Source organism: Bufo gargarizans, chromosome 9 (genome assembly GCF_014858855.1).
Source record: "Bufo gargarizans isolate SCDJY-AF-19 chromosome 9, ASM1485885v1, whole genome shotgun sequence".
In the NCBI taxonomy this organism is placed as follows: domain Eukaryota; kingdom Metazoa; phylum Chordata; class Amphibia; order Anura; family Bufonidae; genus Bufo; species Bufo gargarizans.
The window spans coordinates 33,428,397-33,448,472 of record NC_058088.1 but is presented as its reverse complement, the minus strand read 5'-3'; the positions used below and the strand labels follow the sequence as shown (position 1 = coordinate 33,448,472).

The window sequence follows — 20,076 nt, the reverse complement described above, 5'->3', positions numbered from 1 at the left end:
ATGCTGATCCCCTAGTATAAAACAACTACTGACTATTGCTCACAACCTCTGTCCGGGGATGCTGTGAGGTGTCAATGGACGGTGCAGTACTACTAATAAAGATGGCATATAACAATGAACTGCAAACCTCTCGTCCCACCCAGATCCAGCTACCAAGTTACCTACCCATGTTGCTGCTGTAGAATGGTAACACGACTCCCCCACTGCTTCAATGCCATCTTTATTAGGAATATCCTTTCCCAAAGTGAATACCTGGAAACCATGAGTTATTGCAAATTGATTATCAATGAGATTGACAGCTGCTCCACTATCTACAAAAATCTCTAAAAAAATGTTCTTGCTCTCTAGCGCCACCCTGGCAGGCAGGACAAAACGGGAGCTACAAGCAAACGGAAAACCTTCAATTTCCGCCTCAACCCTGCCAATGTTAACAGATGGAACATTTTTAAAGGACTTTTTCCTTTTTGTTTTTTTATTACTCCCAAAAAACTGCCTGAATCTCCTAGAGGGACAAACATTTGCCAAATGATTTATACCTCCACAACAAAAACAAACCTTCCCATGCGGGCTGAATCTTCTATTGTCAGAGGCAATCAACCCCAGCTGCATGGGCTCCTGCTCAGAAGGGGTTGACAGTGACTGAGACCCCTGCGCACAGAATGAGACCGCTGCACTGTCCTGGGACTGAGTTTGACAGGGAGGAGTGATCTCTCCTCTCTCTCTAAGACGCCTGTCAATACGAACGGCCCGAGACATGGCAGAGTCCAAGGAGGTAGGCCTCTCATGAAAGGCAAATGCATCTTTCAATCCCTCTGAAAGACCATGGCAAAATTGACTTCGGAGTGCAGCACCAGTATCAGCTGCCCATCTCCAAAATTCTGAGCAGTATATCTCTGCGGATTGTTTACCCTGGCATAACCGACGTAGTCCAGACTCAGCCAAAGCAATACGATCCGGATCGTCATATATCTGACCCAGGGCTAAAAAAGAATTCATCCACTGAACGGAGGGGCCGTGCCCCCACCGGCAGCGAAAAGGCCCAGGACTGAGCGTTATCCCTGAGCAGCGATATAATGATCCCCACCCTTCGTTCCTCATCACCAGAGGAATGGGGAAGAAGGCGAAAATGGAGTTTGCAAGCCTCTTTAAAACGCACAAAATTCTCACTACCCCCGTAGAACGTATCCGGGAGCGAGATCTTAGGCTCAGAACAAACTCCATGAACGCAAGCTGAACCGGTCACTTGAAACTGAGAAAGAGTCTTACGGAGATCTGCTACCTCCAATGAAAGACCCTGCAAGCGTTCAGTCAAAAGGGAAACCGGATCCATGCTTGAGACGGTTTTGGCGGTTTATAATGTCACGGAAGGTGTACAGGAAACAAGGAAACACAAAAAGAATAAACGACTGACTGGATCCAAAACTAAGGAACAAAAAGGGAGACCCCTGCATCAGACCTGGCTCTCTCCCTTACTGCTCAGCCTATGCGAAAATCCCAATGGTAGATGATTGCATATCCTCGTACCTCGACTGTATAACACCTGAACACCCTATAATAGTGAGGGGACACGACCACCGGCTCCCTACACTAGATACGGAGGGAGTCAGGGTCACCTGGGATCCAGCAAACAGAAAAACACAAATGAATGCACAACACTTATCTTGTAAAAGACTGAGAAGTAGGATCAGCATACACACACACTCCAGGAAGTAATATAAACCCCCAACTGATGCACTATGGGGAGGAATTTAAAGGGATGCAATCAGTACAACTACATGACAGCTGAGAGAGGCTAACGAGATGAGGAACTGAAAGCAAAACAAAGGAAGCTCAAGGATGAGGTTCTGAAAGGCATCTGTCAGAGCTTCTCAGATGTCTGGTGGTGACAATGTGATGACATCACCACATCATCATGCTGGGTGAGCGCGGTGGCGTCATCATCGATTGCCTGTCCAGAGTCATGATGTGGTGACATAACACATCAGCGTGCATGAAAATTGGCACGTATTCTTTATACAAGATGGCCGCGTTGGCCTCTCTGCGATTAAATGGATGAGGTATTTTTTTTTTTTAATCTTTTTTTTACTGCCATTTCAGGAAAAATGTATTTGTTGCCATGAAGTGGCAAGAAACTTTGATTCATGGTGAATCAAAATTTGCCAGAATTTTGGATTTTATTCCACTTTGTAAATTTTGATGCACTCAACACTAGTCATGGCCACTGCTCCAATCCAGCAGCGGTGACCATGCTTGCACACAATAGATAAAAGCGCAGGCTTCTCTGGTGGCCGGGACTGTAGAATCGTGTGACGGACTGAACTGTCACTGTGGCTGCTGGAGAAGCCTGAGGTCCAGCCTCCTTCCTACAGACTATGGACCCAGAACTATGGAGACCCCCTCAGACATTTTGGGGTTACAAGCAACTATGAACCCTGATTTATGTGTGGAATTTTTATGCCACATATTTCCTATTGCCCATTAAAAGGGCATGGTATGGATTCAGCAACACAAAAAGGGTTAACTATGCACTGAGACTCCCACTGATTATGTTAGTGATGGGATTGAGATAGCTTATTATAGGAGCAGCCGACTCCTAGATGAGTCGATCACCCCATGATACACTCAGGAGATAATCCAATCACATGTGTCTCCTCTCTTCATATTCATTTATTATGGAGGGGGTGAAGATGTCTGATTGCATGTTGTTCATGGTTGATTGCGTTATGTTGTTAGAGTTCTTGAACTGTATATATACTGAGTTGATCTTCAATAAAGGGAGTTCCTGTTTTACCCTTCATCATGTTGAGGCTGGTGTTTTGGTAACCGATCGACACTGGGGATTGCTATACGATGAAGATTTGATATACTCCCCTGGCTATAACTACTAGCTCTTGTAAGAGCTATTCCTGTGGTGGTTTTGGTGTAGAGCGGAGTGCTTGGAGTCCTCGGGAAGCGCTAGGAGCATCCATCAATGGAGGTACCAAGTCGGGGTGCCAGGAGATCCGTTACAGAGCACACACATGCATGCATCAGCAAGCTCAGGACAAGCTCAATATAGTTTTCAGTTAGTTTCCCCCCCCCCCCCCCCCGACAACTGGAAGACTTGCTACACCGAACGAATTGCAGTATTTTCTGAGTTTTAGGGTTGTGTCCCCTGTTTAGGTCCAATAAAGGCTACTTCTAGCAACTCAAAAAGTTTTAAATTTTGTCCAGGTGCAGTGACTCAGGATCCAAATGGCCTCTAGGATTTCTGTGCAGGAATACTAAAACAACAATCTTTGTATACATCAGGTCAGTACAGTTTCATGTATTTGCACTACAATGGTGGGTAAGGCTACATTCATATTTCTGGCAGGTAAATCTGGTAGTCTATTCTGGCAGAGGAACGTCGCCAAGCTATGCCAGATATGACAACTCTTCGGGAACAGGCTACCAGATTTGCCTTCTGGAGATGTGAATCTAGACTGGTCCTGGTTTAAATTTCCTATACTATATATTATCCTGCATTCGTACAATCGGTGGTTTCATTGCTTCCATCTTATTTCTGACACATGCAGAAAATTGTCTCAAGTAGATTTCCAACAGTTTCATTGATTTTGTCTCCTGATCTCCTTAATAGCTCTATATAATTAAATTTCTGCAGACCCTTGCCATGATATTTATAATTGACATTGATACCGTTTTATAAAGCACACACTCTGGTCTGAAGAAGCAGATATATATGAAAGTATTAAATGATATGAAAGCCTTCATTTTTCATTTTAATGAGAAATGAAAGATGCTGATAAATCAAACTTTGTTAACTTTTAAATATTCCCATGCTTTTTTCATTTCTTACAAATAATGTCTGATGTTCCATTTATTTCATACAGAGCACCAGTTTTCTACTACTGCACATCTATTAGAATTTTCCACAACCAATCTCACCACTAGGGGGTAAGCCATGCCTGTATTGCGAGCGCAATACGCGCATATTACATTGCTGATTTTCACAATCAAGAAAATAATCGCAAATTCTCAAATATATGACGAATATTTGCCCAAATATTTGTGAAATATCGCAAATTTAAATATTGCCCCTGACGCTCATCACTATAATAGTGTTGAGCGAATCAGGCTTCAGATGAGAACAGAAGCCCATTCATTCAAACACTAGTCTTAATGCTGTCTCCGTTTACAGCATTAAAATGTATTACCTCCATGTAGACAAAATTTGTTTCACCCGAAGTCACGTGAGACTTCAGTGAATTAATTCTGTAAACACATCGGCATCTTTAAAAACATTTTAAAATAGCAATCCGGTTAGGTTTGTTCCCAGCTGGTACCTCAGTACCAAACCCGACTTCGGATTGCTATTTAAAATTTTTTGTAAATAATAGTATTCCACGTGAAATTACAATTCTGGAGCATCTATTGTTATGACTCCATGTTTTGCCGTTCTTCTATTCTTGCTAGAAGTTTATATATAAAGGTACAGATGGGAGTTACCAGTTGAAGGAATGTCCTTGCACAGTCTAGCATTGACCAGTCAGTGCTGCCAGTGACAGATTATGCAGGTACATACAACCCACTGGTAATACCAGTGTCTGACTGGGGTTCCTAGGGCCCACCAGTAAAATTTGTTTTGGGGCCCCCACTGTACGGATACATTCAAATATTACCTGCTCACACAGAAGCAAGATGCTACCAGATGATTGAATATGGGGTCCCTGCAGCAACTTTGTGAAAGTAGGTCCTGGGGAGAAGAGGACACTGGCAGCTTTCCTCTATACTTAGAAGTCATCTCAGCTCTGATCGTGTCTATAATAATAAACTGGGGAGTTTCTTTAATAATCTGTCAAGTTTTTTTTTTAAATATAAACATAGGCTGGGTGAGGAGCTGTACATTGAATATATATATGTAGTGCAGGAAGTCTACTGTGTTATGTGCCACTTGTGCAGGGGGTGGGAGACTAGGGGTGCACTTTTCTCAGGGGCCCTCCAGGGGATTCACCTGTACCCCTGTGGGCCAGTCCAAAAATGGGTAATACCCATCTGTACCTTCATCCATGAACCTCTAGTAAAAATAATAGAATAATGGCACAACATACAGTAAAACAAAATGATTCTCCAGAATTGTTATTGTATGGGAAACGCAATTAGCTACTAAAACAGACAAGTCAAGAGGGGTGACAGGTTCTCTTTAACGGTCACTTACTCGAGCCATGTACCGCAGGCAGGCAGGTTTTCCTTGCGTATTAAATTGGACTGTAAAGAAAAACACTTCCCAGGCACAGTGCAGCCTGAACAGTATAAAATTAGGTGCCTACGGGCATCATAACTTCACTTTATACCCAAAGGAATCAGGACACCAAGTCTCTCTTCTAACTCCATGATGTCAATTATACTGATTGAAGAAAAATAAGACAATTCACAGCCATTTCTACTGTACGTTTTTATGTTTTATGGCCATTAAACCAGATGTATTTCCCGATTTTCTCTTTTTTTTCCCTAATTTAAGGTAGCTCTCCTGTTTACTGTCTTGGTGACCTTTAAGCAGCAAAACACAAACCAAACTACTGATATTCTATGTGACAATAGCATTGTGAACTTTTCATTTTACTACTGGTTAACAGAGTCTGCATGGAATAATTGCACATCTACTTAATAAAAGAGACAGTCTGAGCATGGGGAGTACGTTGGTGGCAATGGGGCTCTGTTTGCTCTGTCATCAGGCATGACCTTTTCATTGTGCCTTGTCGGCGAGATCTTCCCGAGTGGTAAGCATAGTCACATGCGGGGACGACTGACTACTAGAAATGCGTCAGGATAAACAAATAGTTGCGGTAAGCATCATGGCTGCTTCATATCAGGTTATATTCATATACTGAAAATTTCGCTTATTGGGGATTATAACTTTTATGTAGGCCTAGGGGTAGGTCTACATGTGGAGTACGGTCTGGCAGTTCAAACAGATGTTTCCCAGTCAAATCATGTATGCATTTAGCAATCAATTTGAAAATCACACTGAACATATGCTGCCATGATCTCGATCCAGTTGCAGCCTCTTAGTGCTGCCCCCTGTGGTCAAATATCTGTGAATAATATACAGCAATAACACGCAGTATACACAAATAAGCTTAGTCATATTGTGTATAGCTGCATGATTAAAGAGCATCTGTCAGCAGATCTGTACCTATGACACATGTGCACTTGGCAGCTGAAGACATCTGTGTTGGTTCCATATTTATATGTGCCCGCATTGCTGAGAAAAATGAAGTTGTAATATATGCAAATAAACCTCTAGGAGCAACAGGGGCGTTGCTGTTGCACCTAGAGGCTCAGCTCTCTGTATAACTGCAGCGCCCTAAGCACTTGGACAGCACCAGTTGTGATGACGTTTACACAGCCTGGCCCTGTCAATCAGAGTGAAGAGGGCGCGGCAGTTGCAGAGAGAGCAGAGCTTCTAGGTGCAAGGTCAACGCCCCCGTTGCTCCTAGAAGCTCATTTGCTTATATGAAAACATCGTTTTTATCAGCTATGACGGCATATATGAACATAGGACCAACACCGATGCCTTCAGCTACCAAGTGCACATGTAACAGGTCATCCAGTTTCAAAGGGACAAATCTGCAGACAGATGCCCTTTACGCTGGGTTCAGACCTGAGCGTTCGCGATGGAGCGCTCTGTATGCGCGATTGTACCGACGTTTGCAATCGCGCATAAAGAGACAAGCAAGCGCCCATTGTCGCGTGTTCCCAGAAGTCTATGTACGGGAACGCGCGACAAGACGCCCCAAAGAAGCTCATGTACTTCTTGGTGCGTCGGGCGTTTTACAGCGTGATAGTACGCGCTGTAAAACGCTCAGGTGAGAACCATTCCCATAGGGAATCATTGGTTCTTGCCTGTTGAGCGTTTTACAGCGCGTAGGAACGCGCTGTAAAACGCTCAGGTCTGAACCCAGCCTTAAAGAGGTTTCCCGGTTCTTTTATTGATGACCTATCCGTCAGAATTCAACTGATTACATTGAAGCTGCACTAAACAGCTCCGTCCATTATAAAGTAGACAGAGCTGTGTAATTGTGGCACTGGCTTCCGGGACCAGAAAACCCCAGTAAGTACAGAGCCTATAAAACGGAAAAAGAAAAAGTAAAAAGGTAACCAATTACATTGGGTGGGCAGGTCAATATATATTTTATATTTAAGGCTATTTTACATCTTTACTTATATTGATTTGTATTTATTATTTGGAAATATTTTTGTTGCGTGATTTTTTTTTTTTTTTTGTACAGTAGAAAGCATGCACACTTTTCTCTTGTGAGAGCCAAACATTGCCTTAGGAAGGATAATACAGTTTACATGCCAAAAGGTTGAAAGACTGTCATCCAAACATGATAAGCTAAACTGATTTCCTGCAGTCATTTCCAACAAAGATTGTATCTTTGTCAATCTGCTTCATTTACAGTTAGCATTTTCCCATTGGAAACCGTCTTCCCCATACTGAGGAGTTTGCTGCCTCTGACCGATGCCTATGTAAGAATGTGTAAAATCCAATAAACAATACAACCACTGATTGTGCTGCATGAGTAGACAAGCAGGGGGCTTACTACTTGCAAACCTCTGACCATGCAACCAGCAGGGAAGCCACCGTCAGGGCTGCTACATATGCATTTTGATGTTACTGTTAAACTAATCAGATATGGATTTGTAGACCCTATGCCTAGTTTTTTGTTCTAATTTTATAGAACTAATACATTTCTGATTTGGTAAAAAGAAATACAAACCCCATCGGAGGGCTAAATGGAAAAAAAGATATGTATTACTATTGACTGTGAGTAGGCTGTATTACTTAATGTGTAAAACACTCATTACCAGTGATTCGTCTCATCTCAAAAGAGATAACTTTTTCCATCGACAGACCAAAGTAACAATTATACGCTTAACAACTGAATTAAACAGGTGCACGAAACTTTAACTTGACTTTTCAGTGGCAATCAATAGCTTTTATGATTTGATATCACAGTCAAGTTAGAAGCTGCTCCATCAGCAGACGTGCTGAGGTTTTGTTAGTATTTTTTTTTTTGTTTACAGTTATATGTATTTTCTATGGTATTATTTTGAGATTAACCCCTTAAGGACCAGGCCATTTTTTGCAAATCTGACCACTGTCACTTTAAGTGCTGATAACTTTAAAACGCTTTGACTTACCCAGGCCGTTCTGAGATTGTTTTTTCGTCGCATATTGTACTTCATGACACTGCTAAAATTGGGTCAAAAAAGTTAATTTTTTTGCATAAAAAAATACCATATTTACCAAAAATTTTGAAAAATTTGCAAATTTCAAAGTTTCAGTTTCTCTACTTCTGTAATACATAGTAATACCCCCAAAAATTGTGATGACTTTACATTCCCCATATGTCTACTTCATGTTTGTAGCATTTTGGGAATGATATTTTATTTTTTGGGGATGTTACAAGGCTTAGAAGTTTAGAAGCAAATTTTGAAATTTTCGGAAATCTTCAAAATCCCACTTTTTATGGACCAGTTCAGGTTTGAAGTCACTTTGTGAGGCTTACATAATAGAAACCACCCAAAAATGACCCCATTCTAGAAACTACACCCCTCAAGGTATTCAAAACTGTTTTTACAAACTTTGTTAACCCTTTAGGTCTTCCACAACACTTCATGGCAAATGGACATACATTTTTAGAATTTAGATTTTTGGAAAATTTTCCAATATAATCAATTTTTTCCTGGAAAAAAACAAGGGTTAACTGCCAAACAAAACTCAAAATGGGTTGCCCTGATTCTGTAGTTTGCAGAAACACCCCATATGTGGTCGTAAACTACTGTTTGGCCGAACGGGAGGACATAGAAGGAGGGGAACACCATATGGGTTTTGGAAGGCAGATTTGGCAGGACTGGTTTTGTTTATACCATGTCCCATTTGAAGCCCCCTGTTGCACCCCTAGAATAGAAATTTCAAAAAAGTGACTCCATCTAAGAAAGTACACCCCTCAAGGTATTCAAAACTGGGTTTACCAACTTTGTTAACCCTTTAGGTGTTCCACAAGAGTTATTGGCAGATGGAGAAACAATTTAGAAATTTCTATTTTTTGGAAAATTTTCCAATATAATCAATTTTTTCCAGGAGTAAAACAAGGGTTAACTGCCAAACAAAACTCAAAATGGGTTGCCCTGATTCTGTAGTTTGCAAAAACACCCCATATGTGGTCGTAAACTACTGTTTGGCCGAACGGGAGGACATAGAAGGAGGGGAACACCATATGGGTTTTGGAAGGCAGATTTGGCAGGACTGGTTTTGTTTATACCATGTCCCATTTGAAGCCCCCTGTTGCACCCCTAGAATAGAAATTTCAAAAAAGTGACTCCATCTAAGAAAGTACACCCCTCAAGGTATTCAAAACTGGGTTTACAAACTTTGTTAACCCTTTAGGTGTTCCACAAGAGTTAATGGCAGATGGAGAAACAATTTAGAAATTTATATTTTTTGGAAAATTTTCCATTTTAACCCTTACTTTATTACTGAAAAAAATGGGTTAACAGCCAAACAAAACTCAAAATGGGTTGCCCTGATTCTGTAGTTTGCAGAAACACCCCAAATGTGGTCGTAAACTACTATTTGGCTAAACGGCAGGACATAGAAGAAGGGGAACGCCATACGGTTTTTGGAAGGCAGATTTTGCTGGACTGGTTTATTTACACCATGTACCCTTTCAAGCCCCCTGATGCACCCCTAGAGTAGAAACTCCATAAAAGTGACCCCATCTAGGAAACTACGGGATAAGGTGGTTGTTGATTTGGTACTATTTTAGGGGTAAATATAATTTTTGGTTGCTCTATATTACACTTTTTTGAGGCAAGGTAACAAAAAATTAAATTCTAAAATTTTTCTACATTTGCTATTTAGTTTTGTGGAACACCTAAAGGGTTAACAAAGTTTATAAAGTAACTTTTGAATACCTTGAGGGGTGTAGTTTCTTAGATGGGGTCACTTTTTTGGAGTTTCTAGTCTAGGCTACATCAGGGGGGGCTTCTAATGGGACATGGTGTCAAAAAAAAAAACTGTCCATCAAAATCTGCCTTCCAGAAACCATATGGAGTTCCCTTCGTTCTATGCCCTGCCGTGCGGCTATATAGCCATTTACGACCACATATGGGGTGTTTCTGCAAACTACAGAATCAGGGCCATAAATATTGAGTTTTTTTTGGCTGTTAACCCTTGCTTTATTACTGGAAAAAAAGGATTCAAATGGAAATTTTGCCCAAAAATGGGTGTTTTGGCACCGTTTTTATTTTATATTTTTAACACCGTTCATCCGAGGGGTTTGGTCAAATGTTATTTTTATAGCGACGACTTTTACGCACGCGACGATGCCCAATATGTATGGCTCTCAGACTTTGGAGACACTAAGCAGGCATCCTAAAACTGCGGCCCTCCAGATGTTGTAAAACTACAATTCCCACCATGCCCTGCTGATGGCTGTAGGTTGTCTGGGCATGCTGGGAGTTATAGTTTTACAACATCTGGAGGGCCGCAGTTTGAGGATGCCTGCACTAAAACTAATATTTTTTTGGGGAAAAAAAATTGTTTCTGTGTCTCCAAAGTCTGAGAGCCATAGTGTTTTATGTTCTCTAGGGGACTGTTGGAGATTATAAAAAATTTAGTACTCCATGGAAGTGTGATACTCCCTGAAGCAATCGATAATGCAGAGGCCCGGATGATCGGGGCAAGTGTCACACTGAGTAGTGGTGTCCTTCCGTATCCCCCTCTTGTGACACACTCTGCATCTTTTTTGGGTTCGTCCCTTCTTTCCAGTATGGGGGACCACACCTGGAAAGTGTTGGCCAGGGACGATCCGGGCGCCTCCAGTTCCCGAGGTACTCCGGCCTGCTCTTTCCCGGTCCGAAAAGATCAGGTCTTTGAGGACTGCCTCATAGAATTGGAGGAATGTCCCTGTGCTGCCAGCGCTTCGGGATAGTACAAAAGAGTTGTACATGGCAACCTGCACCATGTAGACCGCAACTTTTTTGTACCATGCCCGGGTTTTGCGCATGGCATTATATGGCTTGAGGACTTGATCAGAGAGATCAACTCCTCCCATATACCGATTGTAGGCGACGATACAATCGGGCTTGAGGACCGTTGCCGTGGTACCTCGCACAGAGACTGGGGTGGTGCTGTTACCGTGGATTGTGGACAGCATAAGGACATCCCTCTTGTCCTTATACCTGACCAGCAACAGGTTTCCACTGGTAAGTGCACGGGTCTCACCCCTGGGGATAGGTACCTGGAGGGGGTGGGCAGGGAGGCCGCGTTGATTTTTCCGCACGGTCCCACAAGCGAACGTGGATCTGGCGGCAAGGGACCTGAACAAGGGAATGCTGGTATAAAAGTTGTCCACGTACAAGTGGTAACCCTTATCCAGCAGTGGGTACATAAGGTCCCACACGAGTTTCCCGGTAACACCCAGAGTGGGGGGACATTCTGGTGGTTGAATCCGGGAATCTCGCCCCTCGTACACACGAAATTTGTAAGTGTACCCTGAGGTACTCTCACAAATTTTGTATAGCTTCACGCCATACCTCGCCCGCTTTGTGGGAATGTATTGGCGGAAACTGAGTCTCCCCTTGAACGCAACGAGAGATTCATCAACCGCGACCTCCCTTCCAGGTACGTAGGCCTGCTGAAATGTGGCCCCAAAGTGATCGATGACCGGCCGTATCTTGTACAGCCGGTCATAGGCAGGATCACTTCGGGGGGGACATGCTGCATTATCGGAATAATGCAGACATTTCCGGATGGCCTCAAACCGGGAGCGTGTCATGGCCGTACTGTACAGTGGGGTCTGGTATAGGACGTCCCCACTCCAGTACAGCCTGACACTGGGTTTTTGCACTAGACCCATATGCAGCACGAGGCCCCAAAATGTCCTCATCTCGGCTGCACTGACCGGCGTCCAGCCACCGGGTCTAGCCAAAAATGAGCCCGGGTTTTGAGCGACGAACTGTTGGGCGTACAGATTCGTCTGCTCCACCATCAGATTCACCAGTGGGTTACTGAAAAAAAAACTAAAAAAGTCTATTTCAGTAAACCCCACTGTGGGAATCTGGATTCCAGGATTGCCAGCGAAATCCGGAATCTCAGGCTCAAAGTCCACTGGGGGACACCAGCTAAGTTCATCGGCAGGGGGCTCCGGTGAACTTATTTGGTGGGCCGGGAAACCAGTACGAACCCCAGGGCGGCTCGTACTAGGGTGGGCCACAGGATCCCTAGCATGTGTGGCCCCTGGCTCCGCCTGGCAGGGTCTCCGCTGCCTTGGTGGCTCATCGTCATCCGATGATGATGAGGAGGATGCGGATGACAAAAGGAACGTGGGGTTATCCTCATCCTCACTGGGGCTCTCAGAGTCGGAGGCAATCTGGGCATATGCCTCCTCGGCCGAGAACACCCGGCGGGCCATGGGTGTGTGTGTGTGCGTGTGTATGTGCGTGCGTGTAAACCTTTATTCTATGTGCGTGTGTGTGGGGGCACGGGTGTTCACGTACTAAAAGTCCAGGCAAAAAAAATGGGCAAGTGTTAGAAAAAAAAAAAAAAAAAGTTCAAACTTGCTGATCAGCGGTTCAACGCTGATCAGCGGTCGGTGGGGTGGTGGGGCGGTGGGGCGGGCGATGCGCTAACAGTGGACGGACGCTAAAAAGTGCCGGCCAGTCAGCGCACGCAGAAAAAAAAAAGTGGTGGTGGGGGGGTCTGGTGGGGGGGGGGGTCTGGTGGGGGGGGGGCTGGTGGTGAGGGGGGGCTGGTGGTGGGGGGGGCAAGTGGCAGGGGGGTCTGGGGTCTGGTAGCTGAAAAAAAAAAGTTTGGAATAAATGTGATTTTTTTATTTATTTTTTTTCTAACTTTTCCCTTCTATCCCTGCCTAAAGGTGCCTCTCCCTCACTGACCCTAACCTACCTGGGTGGCGATGGGTGCAGGAGGGTGATGGATGGCGATTAGGGGGACACAGGAGCTGGTGCTGGACGATGCTGCCGGGTGCTCGTGCAGAACAGGAAGAGGAGGGGAGAGAGGAGCGCAGGAAGTTTGAATCTCGCGCCTCTCTCCCCTGCACCAATCAGCACCCTGGACAGCGGCGTTCAGCACCAGGGCCAGCTCCGCCTCTGCAAATCCTCGGACTGCGATTGGTGGTGTAAAATTACGCCACCGATCGCAGTCTTTTTCCGATTCATCGGGTCACAGGACACCCGAATGGACCGGAAACGCAGAAAACCGCAGGTCTGAATTGACCTGCGGTTTTCTGCGATCGTCGATGCGGGGGGGTCAAATGACCCCCCCCTGCATTGTTACAGGATGCCGGCTGAATGATTTCAGCCGGCATCCCGTTCCGATTAACCCCCGCGGCGCCGGCATCGCTATTTAAAGCCATGACGTACCGGTACGTCATGTGTCCTTAAGGACTCGGGAAACATGCCGTACCGGTACGTCATGTGTCCTTAAGGGGTTAAAGATGAGCAAATTTCTTAAAGGGGTTGTCCAAGATATATATTTTTTCTTTGAATGTTTCTAACTAAGCAAATGTAAAGGGTTTTCAATTTACTTACTTCATCTACAGTGGCCCCTTTCTCATATTTCACATGACCTGTGACGTCAGCTTCTTTCCCTGCTCTGATGACATTCCGTGCACAAGCCTGAGGGACCAGGAGGAGCAGGTCTGCCTCTGTGCATGGAACCTCCTTATGAAGGCTGTGCTGGTTGGAGCAACAAGCCATGCTCCCTGCATTGCCTGATCTGCTGGCTGAGCTGTCTACCCTGTGTCTCGTCTCCCACTGGATTATTTAGTAAAGTTTAACCCCTTCTACCATCAGCAGCACAGACTCAGGGTTGGAGGATTTGCCTCAGGTACTGATCAGCTGTGGGGCTTACTCTTCTCCAGGCAGTGAAGAAACAAATGCTGTGCACAGGATCTTCCCTCCCTACCCCTGCTGGCTGTGAGGAAGTATCTGCAGAATATTGCACAAGAATAGGTAGGAGAGAGGATCCTGTGTGTATCAGCAATGTCACTGAACTGTACAGCTGGGAGTTGTATTCCCACACATACAGCATGAGTATCCCAGCAGTCAGACCGCAGGCAGGGCATACATTTTATTCACTCCCTTTGCAATGCAGGGGAAGGGGAAAGGCAGTTTTTGTTGTTAAACGCCCCCAGAGCTCTGCAACTGCATGCAAACATAGGGGCCAGAACAGAACTAAGTAAATGAGCAAATATATATATATATATATACAGTACAGACCAAAAGTTTGGACACACCTTCTAATTCAAAGAGTTTTCTTTATTTTCATGACTATGACAATTGTAGATTCACACTGAAGGCATCAAAACTATGAATTAACACATGTGGAATTATATACATAACAAAAAAGTGTGAAACAACTGAAATATGTTATAGTCTAGGTTCTTCAAAGTATCCACCTTTTGCTTTGATTACTGCTTTGCACACTCTTGGCATTCTTTTGATGAGCTTCAAGAGGTAGTCACCTGAAATGGTTTTCACTTCACAGGTGTGCCCTGTCAGGTTTAATAAGTGGGATTTCTTGCCTAATAAATGGGGTTGGGACCATCAGTTGCTTTGTAGAGAAGTCAGGTGGATACACAGCTTAAGCTACTTTCACACTAGCGTTCGATCGGATCCGTTCTGAACGGATCCGATCATAATAATGCAGACGGAGGCTCCGTTCAGAACGGATCCGTCTGCATTATTTTAGCATATAAAAGCTTAAGTGTGAAAATAGCCTCGTACGGATCCGTCCAGACTTTCAATGTAAAGTCAATGGGGGACGAATCCGCCTGAAGATTGAGCCATGTTGTGGCATCTTCAAACGGATCCGTCCCCATTGACTTACATTGTAAGTCTGGACGGATCCGCACGGATCCGCACGCCTCCGCACGGCCAGGCGGACACCCGAACGCTGCAAGCAACAGCTGTCCGCCTGTCCGTGCGGAGGCGAGCGGAGCGGAGGCTGAACGCCGCCAGACTGATGCAGTCTGAGCGGATCCGCTCCATTCAGACTGCATCAGGGCTGGACGGCTGCGTTTGGGTCCGCTCGTGAGCCCCTTCAAACGGAGCTCACGAGCGGACCGACGAACGCTAGTGTGAAAGTAGCCTTAGAGACCAGGTCAATGTCATACAGAGTTCTAGCAGCAGACACATCTCTAGAACAACTGTTAAGAGGAGACTGTGTGAATCAGGCCTTCATGGTAGAATATCTGCTAGGAAACCACTGCTAAGGACAGGCAACAAGCAGAAGAGACTTGTTTGGACTGAAGAACACAAGGAATGGACATTAGACCAGTGGAAATCTGTGCTTTGGTTTGATGAGTCTAAATTTGAGATCTTTGGTTCCAATCACTGTGTCTTTGTGCGACGCAGAAAAGGTGAACGGATGGACTCTACATGCCTGATTCCCACTGTGAAGCATGGAGGAGGAGGTGTGATGACGTGGGGGTGCTTTGCTGGTGACACTGTTGGGGATTTATTCAAAATTGAAGGCATACTGAACCAGCATGGCTACCACAGCATCTTACAGCGGCATGCTATTTCATCCGGTTTGGGTTTAGTTGGACCATCATTTATTTTTCAACAGGACAATGACCCCAAACACACCACCTGGCTGTGTAAGGGCTATTTGACTATGAAGGAGAGTGATGGGGTGCTGCGCCAGATGACCTGGCCTACACAGTCACCGGACCTGAACCCAATCGAGATGGTTTGGGGTGAGCTAGACCGCAGAGTGAAGGCAAAAGGGCCAACAAGTGCTAAGCATCTCTGTGAACTCATTCAAGACTGTTAGAAGACCATTTCAGGTGACTACCTCTTGAAGCTCATCAAGAGAATGCCAAGAGTGTGCAAAGCAGTAATCAAAGCAAAAGGTGGCTACTTTGAAGAACCTAGAATATGACATATTTTTAGTTGTTTCACACTTTTTTGTTATGTATATAATTCCACATGTGTTAATTCATAGTTTTGATGCCTTCAGTGTGAATCTACAATTTTCGTATTCATGAAAATAAAGAAAACTCTTTGAATAAGAAGGCGTGTCCAAACTTTTGGTCTGTACTGTATATATATATATATATATATATATATTTTATTTTTTGCCTAAATCTTGCTTAGCTTATGTATACGTACATTGCTGATCATCAGATTTGCAGTTCTTTATTATATATAGTGGGGTTTTGCTCTGGTAGATAGGCTAGCGGATGCAGTATAGAGGCAATCACAAAGTCTTTAACTTAAACAGTTCCGTGTTTATTCACACATGAGGAAAAACAAAATGACCGTTCACAGTCTTGGTGTTTGTTCACACCATGCAATGTCAATAGAACAAAAGCTTCACCTGGTTAGCAGTTTTCCATCCCCAGTCCACAGCAGGCTTTAGGGGCCTGCGGCTCTCAGCACGGTGCAAATTCAAAGGTCCCAAAACACAGAGACTACCCAGCTTCTCTGTCAGATGGAGGATAAACCACACCCAGCTGAGACTGCTGCCTGGGTTTTATATATGCCAAGTAAGAGCCGGCCCGGATCAGCTTTACAGCCATACTAGCAACAAAACAGTGTCAGTCAGCACTAGCTGCCGCTGACACTTAAAACTACAGGCTCTTACCTCATCAAGGCCAGGAATCTCGGTGACACATACCTTCCATCAATGACGGCCCATTGTGCCTTCCCACAATATATATATATATATATATATATATATATAAATGAATAAAGACACCGCAGCACATCCGATGGTGAAAAAGAAAGTGGGAACCTTTATTCACCCATGCAACGTTTCGGTCCGCTTGCTGGGACCTTTCTCAAGGTTTGAGAAAGGTCCCAGCAAGCGGTCTGAAACGTCGCATGGGTGAATAAAGGTTCCCACTTTCTTTTTCACCATTGGATGTTCTGCAGTGTCTTTATTCATTTTGCATTATACACCTTGGTAAGGTGTTATATATATAAGTATATATATACTCAAACAACCCATTTAAAATAGGTTTAAATTCAATGTGCCCCAAGGGAAGGATCTTTATCTCTCTCTGTCTCTCTCTCTTTCACTCTCTCACTACAATTATCCAAAATAGAATCACGCAATTGGGTATGTTAGAATCAGAACATTTTGGGAAATTTGAATTCAATTTAACAATTGATTCCCTTATCGCTATTTTGGATCTATATTAAGTGGCTTTTAATTTTAAATAGATTACTTGCAAGTAAAATGCCACCATTGTTTTTCTTTTGCTTTACACTCTTCACCGTGCTTTGTAGCTAACACCTTACCTTTATTGTACATAATTATCAGATGTTATATATGTAATAAATGATATGTGTTTTATTGTAGAATTCATAATGACCAGAAAGGAATGCAAAATAAAAATACACAAAATTAAGAAAACATTTGACTCAAAATACTATTTATTTTGTTGTTTTTTGCTTTGTTTACTTACGGTTGAGAGGCTTTTGAATGGAAGAAGAGCCTTTATACATCATTTGCCAAATTTACTTATTCAGGATTTATTGGACAACATCTAGTAGTTCTTTGGTGGTGATGGTGGCATGGGATGTAATTCTTCTGCTACATTAACCTGCAAGAAAAAAGGACAAATCCTTTAAGATGGGGAAAGCATTTTTTTTAAAAGAGGGGGCATATCAGGTGCGCCACTTGTGGACTACAGGTTTTTCTATTATCTATCTTGCTATATTTATTGGAAACCAGCACACCTTTATCATTTAATGATCCCACTGCATCAGATTAACCCTATTACTACATATTGCACTGGCAGAGGAATATCACACAAAACATTATACTTAATCTATGAGGAAGGAGTTTTGCTGAGATAGATGGATCATATAATAACATAATTGTGTGAAACTTGTAAAAATCTAAAGCAATACCAAATAATATTTTAAACTGGCATCCCATAGTCATATAGAAAATAGATGTGGGTTTCTGGGAGGTGATATTTTCAAATAAAATGTCCTCTATGCATAATAATGGTCATGGTGGTGATCCTTGCCCACCACTGTCTTGATATTAAGGATGGGCACGGGTGCCACATCACTCACCTAGCTTCTGCCCGGGCGCTTGACTCCTTTGCCCCATACTGCAGGCCACAGACTCTTTATGTGTGTGAACTAGATATACCTTTCCCTCAAGCACTGCAAGTGTTAGTTCCCTTTCTGACCTTGGGCTTAGCTGCTTGACTGTTGAGCTAATCTGCTCTCCTAAATAGCTGTGCTTCTGACCTCACTTTCTTGCCTGAGCTGCAGATGTAGCAGGGGTAACACACACACACTCAACTCAAATTTCTTAACTCATCGTGTTATCTTGAACCAAAAGACATTGAAAAGCAATTGCCTAACGCATTTAGTTGCATTTAGTTTACATAACATGTCTCATAAAGTATGTGTGTTAACCCTGCTACATCCGTATTGTTCTCTTCAGATCTTGCACGCTATCTTTAACTTGCTAGAGCTACAGTATCATCTGTCTGCCTATGTACCGACTGCTGCTTGATTCCTGGATCTTGATCCTATGACGCATGCCCTGACCTTTGTACTGTTTCTCGGATTCACACAAGCTCTGCCCACGCTAACCTCAGCCTGTTATTGACTATGATTTGCCTGTTCCTTCAGTGTCACGCATCGGTGTATCTGACTCCCATGGGTCAGCAGCAAACCGCACTGGGATTATTCCAAGAGGTAGGAGCCTGGTGGCTCCCTGGCAGTGAAGGCCAGTATAGGGGTTAAAGGGTGAAAACCAGGTGAGCTCCAGGATAACTTCCTCAGGGCTAGCCTAAAGTCAAACCAGTCCACACTTACTGCCCATAACATTAATAGGGGAGCTGAAAAAATGTCATAGAGAAACTGGTTTTGATACAGGAATATTCTTAAATATCTCAAAGAGTTAATTTTTTAGAGAGGTTTCACTGTAGGAGTATATTTTTATAATTACTTATAATAACTTCTTGGACGTTCTTTATTCTTAAAACAATGATCTGACCATCTATAATGTTTGAGAATCTGGTCCTTACTTGGTTTCTATTAAAGGGAATGTATAACCAGAAATTAAAATATTTTTAAATCATGGCTCACTTCTTTTTGATCGCTGAAGCTCACTTATGAACGCTGTGGTGTAGACTTGATAAGGTCAGCAGCGTCATCTCACTACATTCTGCACTACAATCATAACAAGGCAAGTGATTTAATGACAGCTGCTCTCCAGTGCAGGGTGCTATACTCCATCTCTTCCTAGAGGCTGCTTAAGTGTAGGGGTACATGTTGGGACACCTTTGTGATTCTATGGGTAAAACCAAGGTATAATGGCATGGCCATCGGAGAATCCTATAGCACACACACGCTGCTGCATTCTCTATACAGACTATACAGACCATGCAGGGAAGAAATCTATGTCTCCAATGTGGGCACAAAAAATATAGGTACAATATTCGGAAACACCTAAACACATTGGGGAAAAGTTGCTAACACTATACTACATTTATTTTGAAAGCCTAAAACTAAATAAGACATGTAGAAACTGTGCCAAATTTATCCCATTGAGGAACAGTAGTTTAATCAATCTGGCGCATCATGGTAGATATGTTAGACACTCTTCTCTTTCTTACACCAACTGTTGGCTGGCCTACATTACACCAATACTTCGTGCCAAATAACGGTGCACATAAATAATTAATCTAGTGTATTTTAAAATTTCACTTAGCTATACCCCCTTTTCTACATACTTTTCAAAACTGTCTCATGAGACATCAAGTGTGAGCAAAACACATGTGGGGTCATTTATCATGATGAAATACATCTATATTAGTAAACATTGTGCTGCTATCTGTGACTTCTCTCCACTAACGCCAGGTCTAAAATTGTCGGTGTGTCGTGGGTAGGGAAGGGCCGGCAGGCCTGTGTCATTCAGCATTTTCTACGCCTGTTTCAGGCATAGAAAAAAGTCTAAATGTAAGACAGCAAGGAAGCTGTCTTACATTTAGAACTGGCGCTGGATGCGCCGAAGCTGTGGAGAGGCCT

At 43.5% G+C, this 20,076-nt stretch overlaps 1 long non-coding RNA gene across 1 annotated transcript in view; it reads right to left on the bottom strand.

Annotated features, from left to right (window-relative positions):
* Window positions 1-20,076, bottom strand: part of LOC122945994 — a 370,970-nt gene that overhangs the window by 129,757 nt on the left and 221,137 nt on the right. Inside the window, exon 3 of the long non-coding RNA XR_006391195.1 lies at window positions 17,487-17,624. This is a non-coding gene — a long non-coding RNA (uncharacterized LOC122945994). The remainder of the gene's footprint in view (window positions 1-17,486; window positions 17,625-20,076) is intronic.